Genomic DNA, 5,322 nt, shown 5'->3' on the forward strand with positions numbered 1-5,322 from the left:
CTGGCCAAGGCGCTGGCACGAGGGGCTGGCCCTGGATGCAGGGGGACAATGCAGGCCCGGGTGTGGCGCTTGTGCCCTGGCCCAGCCCAGCCCAGCCCCGCCACGTGCGCACTCACCGCTTGCCCAGGCTGAACTGGGCCAGCGTTACCTGCGGGGCACCTTTTCCAGCTGCCCCCATTGTGACACGTCCCCCTGATGTCACACGTGCCACAGGCATCACAGCCGGGCCAGCCCCGCCCTTGGTCCCCAGCCCAGCTCAGGGGCTCCGAGTGGGCCCAGGAATGAAAGCCCTGGCACCCACCAAGTGCAGCCCCTCTGGGAGGGAATGGCCCCAGGGGCTCCCTTCACAAAGCAGGCAGAAGCCCCCACTGGTAAGTTTTCAAAGAGAAAAGATTATAATCAATAATGTCGAATATGGTACATACTATCAACGATGAAAACACCAGAGGTGCTTTTGTAATGGGACCCATTCTTCTACCACTGGGGTTGGGTGAGGATTGCCCAGCTTTTCCTGCTTGACTATTCCTGGATCCAGTTCCTCCAAGACCTCTGTGAAACCTTCCCATTATCAGACATCAGAAATACAGAACTGTAGCCAAACCACTTCCAGTCCCCTTCAGATCAAGAAGATGCAGAGGGAAGGTTCTGGCAGAGAATTTGAGCAGCTTTGGACAAGAGTCACACTGCTGTGTTAGCAGGGACTGGCTGCTTGTGTTGTTCTTTGAATGAACAGAATCTTCATTGTGTCCCCAGTGAACACATGGAGGTCACAACAGCAGTGCTTCTTGTCTGCTCCCTGCCCAGCCAGGCCTTCCAGCCCAGGTGAAATGCCCAGCATGGCCTTTGAGTACAAAGGGATTGCAGAGCAAAAAGCATCTGTGTAGTCACCGTGGTCTTCAGCGGCTGCTGCACTGAGGAGGCCACTGAGAGGAGGCCACTGCTGCTCTTGTCAGAGCGCTGCTGTGCAGGGATATCCCCTGCCTTGCTGAGTCCCACATCTGCCTGTCTTTTTTCTGTGGTCTGAGGTCAGGTGGATGCCATCTGCTCCCAACAGACCCAGCTGCTCCACGGTAGATGCACAGACATGGAATCCAAAACATTGAGTATCCCCTGAGTAGCCAGGCATTCAGTTGTTCAGTTTGTCCCAGCCCATGTCAGGGGCTGAAACGAGATGGTTTTTAAGGTTCCTTCAAAGCCAAACCATTCCAGGATTCTATGATTTCCCCATGATTGACTTTGGTCCCCTCAAAAGACCTCCTATCTCCTCTCTTCCCCCCACTTGTGGAGAGCACATTCTGATGTGCTGGTGGTGCTGGGACAGGTTGGTGGATATTCTTCCTGCCATCCCGTGGGTGTAAACATGACTCCTCTCTGAAGTCTTTGTCCCTGAATCAGTGCCTTCAAATAACAGCTATCTCGTCTCCTTCCTTTTCCATTCAGCATTTGAGTAGACACAACATTTCTCATCGTTTTCCACAGAACAGCACAGGTCCCAGTTCCCATATTGTGGAGCCCTCTGCCATAAATCAGCCTGATAGGTTTATTCTCTACGTAATGGGAAATTATGACAAATGCAGCTGTATAATCTAGTTAGTAACTCACCATAATGACTGCTTCTGGGGTGATTTATGGGTTTTGTCATATGTGAGCTTTCAGAACTTTAGAGATTACATTTTTCACACTTTTTTGTTGGATTCTCAGTTTATTAGACTTTACTGCAGCATTAATCACTTGCAGTACAACCCTGGACTTCACAAATGTATCACATCAGCATGAAAAAGGCAGAGAAAACAAGAACTGTTGTGAATTAATGAGCCGGGTAACACATGTCTCACAACCAGTGATGAAACAACCTGTGTTCTTCTTCAAGCCGCAACAGAAAATCCCAAAGTCTGGCTATTTAATTTTTTTTTTTTTTTTTTCTTCACAAAACATAGGCAGCAGCAAAGAACTGAAACAACACAGCCAGGCTTGAAACCTGAAAGATCTGCAAGGCTAGGTCTATCCTAGTTAATGGTGAAATGATGTGTGAATCTGTCCTAGATGTTCAAATAAAGAAGATTGATTCACAGTTATAATATGGCTTATAAGCAAAACACTGGGATTATACAGGAGAAATGCATGTGTCATGAAACAACCAATAAATCAGAGAGACAGTTCCAAGCTCTACTATGAAGGTCTGGGAAATGTTCAGAGTTGCCATCTATGGAGTTTGATGCAGGATAAACTGGAACAAAAGGCCATCATTACCCAAATTGTTTTGATTTGGGCTGGTTTTTTGTGTGTGATGTTTGTTTTTTTTTTTTTTTTTTTTTTTTTTTTTTTTTGTCGGATAATGTTTTATAATACTCCAATAAATATGTTGAAAAGGTCACCATGATCCATCAGACACAAGCAGGGGGGCTGGGGTTGATGCAACATATTCCTTGAACTGGGAGGGTGGACAGAGGGAAGATCTCTTTTGGGGTAAATCAGCATGGATCAGGAAGGTGGCTGAAACCTGGGCTGGCCAAAGCCTTAGAATCACAAAATATCCTGGGTTGGAAAGGACCCACAAGGATCACCAAGTCCAACTCCTGGCCCTGCAGAGGACATCTCCCCAGGAATCCCATCCTGTGCCTTGGCACATGCTGGTGGGCAGGAGCACACAGCTGGCTGTGGTTTTGGGTGGATGGATCTGCAGGTGGTGAGGAGCATCCCGGTTCCCTGAGCTCCTGGAGAGCTGCAGACACTGATAACTGGTAAGGACACCCGCCAGGGGCATGACCTGGGGCTGGTGATCTGGTGTCTCCTTTCTGCTGCTGCTTTCTGCTGAAGATAACAGCCTGTTACCAAGGTCTTGTTGCTGAGCTGATAAATGGCTGGCGAGATTCCCTCCCTGGTTTTGTCTGCACAACTTTTTATGCTCAGCACCAGGAAGGACTGGGCCAGAATGGAAGCATTTAGGGTCTCATAGCTGAGGCTGAGACAGCCAGGCAGAGGAGCTGCTCCTGGCTGATGCAAACATTAGCCCTGTGCTGGCCAGGCCAGTGAGCCATAGTTATGGATCCATAGTTTTGGTGGTGTTGGGTATTCACTGGGAGAAGAGGAGGTGTAAAATGAAGCTCCCAAAGCTGGTTGGTGTCCTGGAAGCTGGTCAGACCCCACCTAACCACGGTGGTTGTTTGGCCAGCTGAGGTGATGGAATTTACTGGGCTGTGCAAGGACAGTTGTCTGTGGAAACATGAAGGACCTTCAGGAGGGATGAAATACGGGCTCATAGTAGAAAGAGCTGGGCTGAACACTCTTTATTCCAGCTACGAATCTTTCCTCTCAGGAGCAACAGATTCCACCTTTCATTAAACCAGAACTTTTTTGATTGTTGTTGTTATTTATTATTATTATTATTATTATTATTATTATTATTACTATTATTACTATTATTACTATTATTATTTTGAGGAACATAAAGGACCTTTCTTGTTTATTTTATTAGCATTTTAAGTCATCTTGTCACCTATTGCATGAGAAGCATGAAACATTAGATGTTACCAAAGTATGGCACCTGCAATGAGATGTAAATGCTTAATCTCCTTTTGGAGATGTGGGAGTCACAGGCTCAGGTTTTTAGTGACCAGCAGGAGATGGGAAACAGGCATTGCACATATACAGAAGGTAACAGACATCATGGCCAGAGCTTCCCTGTTGGGTAAAAGCAATTCTGCTTGTACATATTTTGATTTTAAAAACACAAAATGAGGCAAAGCCATGCTCTTGTGTTTTCTACCTTTGGCTTGATACAGGCTGGGACAGATTGTTTCCATGAGTATGTTGCACCCATTCCAGACTTCAGGCACCAATGCTGGTCCTCAGCAGATAAAACTCTGCTTTGTAGGAGGCATCACCACCTCAAATGGAATTTGGAGCAGAAGTGTTTGGTTTTAAGGCCTGGTCAGAGACAACCCTGCTGGGCAGCCCAGGGCTGGGAGAATCATCTGTGTCCTGCTGGGAAAGTGTGGTGGCAAGAAGGTGAAGGCAATTATGGAAACAAATCCAGTTTTGGGGAACACTTTGGTCATTTGGATTGAGATGGTCAATACAGAAAAAGTGGAGACCTCAGTGGATAAACCCCAGCAAGTGCCATCCTCTGCAGGTCCTGGATGATGTCAGCAGAATTTCCATGGAAACCCAGGGATGAGGCAAGCAAAAAGAGCATCCCAGTGACTACAAAGCTGCAGGTGCTCACTCCAGTATCACCTTGAGCCCAGGGGACCAACAAAGCCTCACCTGTGCCTGCTCCTGTGAACAGCCAGAAGCAGGGGCTGGACAAGGTCTTGGACCAGTTCAGCCCAGCTCTGTCTAACCCATCTGTACCCAGTCAAGAATAGGGTCCAACCCCAGGCTCAGCCTGTGTGATGTGGGAGAGATTTTAGCCTTGATCATCGCAAACACACTGTATGCTTTACATCCAGAAATGACCTGTGGATGGAGGATGAAGGACATGGACATGGCAGAAAACCCAAAAAAATCCACCATGCAGCACGAGACCTTTTGGTCTAAGCAGTGTGGCAAGGGACAAATCCAGCTCAGAGCTTCTCAGTCTATGCCTGTTGGTCTTCAGGAGGAGAATCAGGGTGAGGAAGGGGAGTGGGAGAAGATCTTCGTGTGCTGCCCTGGTGGCTGCTGGTGCAGGAAGTGATGGATGCTCATTCCCAGACCTCCCTCAGTGGAAGAGCCCAGGGGTGTTCCAGCACAGGCAGGGAGGCCCTGGCTACTTTGGGCAGCTGCCTGATTTCCCTGTGCCTTGAGCCGTCCCGGCTGGATGCTCTCAGCTCCGACATGGTCTGGAGGAGAGAAAACAAGAGACATTCCTGGTGTGTGAGGGGAGCACAGGGAGCAGAGCTGTCCCACAGCGCTGTACGTCACGTCCCGCTGACAGATCCTGGCCGCAGCAAAGAGGCTGCAACCCAAGAACAGCCCCTTCCCTCACACATGAAATGGACAGATGGGAAGGCCTACGTGCACCCACACCTCTGTGTCCTGTGCTGTGCCCCAGCAGAGGAGCATCAGGAAAGGGATGCTCACTGTGGCCTCCCAGGAATGGGGTGGATGTGGCAAGGCTGGTGCAAAGATGCCAGCCTGGTCTGCTCCTACATCTACCCACTGTATGTCCCAGCTCTTGGCCTGCAGCACCATGTGCATCTCCCATCTTCCACCACCTCTGGGGCCTGTCCCCATCATCTCAGAGAGCTTCTTCTCCTGGAAGGTGTTTGTAGTAAGTCCCATGTCATGTTTTACACATATTTTTGTCTTCACACTGATAGAGGGCAGGGTTAGATTAGA

At 48.8% G+C, this 5,322-nt stretch overlaps 1 long non-coding RNA gene across 1 annotated transcript; it reads left to right on the plus strand.

Annotated features, from left to right (window-relative positions):
- Window positions 1-221: 221 nt before the first annotated feature.
- On the plus strand, window positions 222-2,078 carry LOC128809177 (uncharacterized). Its single transcript, XR_008437644.1, has 2 exons — window positions 222-371; window positions 1,938-2,078. It is a non-coding gene; the product is annotated as an uncharacterized LOC128809177 (long non-coding RNA).
- The last annotated feature ends 3,244 nt before the right edge of the window (window positions 2,079-5,322 follow it).

The sequence above is a fragment of the Vidua macroura genome, chromosome 6 (genome assembly GCF_024509145.1).
Source record: "Vidua macroura isolate BioBank_ID:100142 chromosome 6, ASM2450914v1, whole genome shotgun sequence".
In the NCBI taxonomy this organism is placed as follows: domain Eukaryota; kingdom Metazoa; phylum Chordata; class Aves; order Passeriformes; family Viduidae; genus Vidua; species Vidua macroura.